This window comes from Sinocyclocheilus rhinocerous, unplaced genomic scaffold (assembly GCF_001515625.1).
Source record: "Sinocyclocheilus rhinocerous isolate Xijiao unplaced genomic scaffold, SAMN03320098_v1.1 scaffold2302, whole genome shotgun sequence".
Lineage (NCBI taxonomy): Eukaryota > Metazoa > Chordata > Actinopteri > Cypriniformes > Cyprinidae > Sinocyclocheilus > Sinocyclocheilus rhinocerous.
The window spans coordinates 434,554-435,773 of record NW_015633527.1 but is presented as its reverse complement, the minus strand read 5'-3'; positions in this window follow the sequence as shown (position 1 = coordinate 435,773).

The following is a 1,220-nucleotide window of genomic DNA, read 5'->3' as shown; positions in this document are numbered from 1 at the left end:
AGTACAGAAACATGTCAATTCAGTTCAATATAAACATTAAAAGGACGTGCTCATGCACTATAAATCACGATTTTGCACAATTTCTGTGAGGGTAGGTTTTCACCATGTCCTAACTACACGCGACGCGACAGGATTCCAGTGACAAGCACAACGGCTGTCCACACCACACAGAATCAATCAAATATCACAGCCAATCAAAAGCGTGTGTGGGCGGGCTCTCCCTGAAAGCGCACTGCACTCGCAAAGAAATGGATATGTTTATAATCTAATTCATAAATAACCTTTTTAAAGGGGCCATATGATGCTTTTTTAAAGAGCATTATTTTGTGTATTTGGTGTAACAGAATATGTTGACATGCTTTAATGTTCAAAAAACACATTATTTTTCAAATACTGTACATTATTGTAGGTCTTCTAAAGCTGCTTCATCGAGCCCCTCATCAGTGGACAGCAAGCCAAATAAGTTTACACACAATTTCCTTAAGATTATATGGGCAAACGAACTCGTTAAACTTTGATAAAGAATATCTCTTTGGTTTTGAGACTTTAGTCTTTGCAACTTCAGGGATCTTATCTATGCACAATCAGCTTGTAACACTCCAAAGAGAAAGGAAAACTTGAAATCGCATCATATGACCCCTTTAACATTATTAAAAGTACATATTGAGTGACTGATACCATCTTTGTCATGGAATACGCTTGTTGGTTCGTCCCAGCATCAAAACATACCTAACCAGCATATGCTGTTTTTTTCAAAAGGGTGAGTTCTCAGTTTTAACGTACATCTTATTTTCAAGATACCTGCGGTAAACTATATTGTTGCTTTCAGTATGGCTATAACGGTCACGCAGAATGATATTCAAACTCATTAGACATGTTTAACTTTGAATAAAGCACATAATCAGTACCTGAGATTACTGTCATATAGTTTGTATGTTGTTGTTCCAGCCGCGACATCGCGGAAATAGAAACCATTGTAGAAACCATAACACCATGTCCTAGCTACACGCAACGCGAGGCCACGACAAGTGATAAAAGGTATCTTTTCCATGTTAATCAGAGGTTTTGTCCTAACTATAGCCACGACGGTGACACGTGAAATTTCTATTGTAGAAAAGGTTTCTATTTCCGCAACGTCGTGGCTGGAACAACAACATACAAATTATACAAATTAAATGATAAAACTGTGAACTCAATGCGAACCAACAAGCGTATTCCAT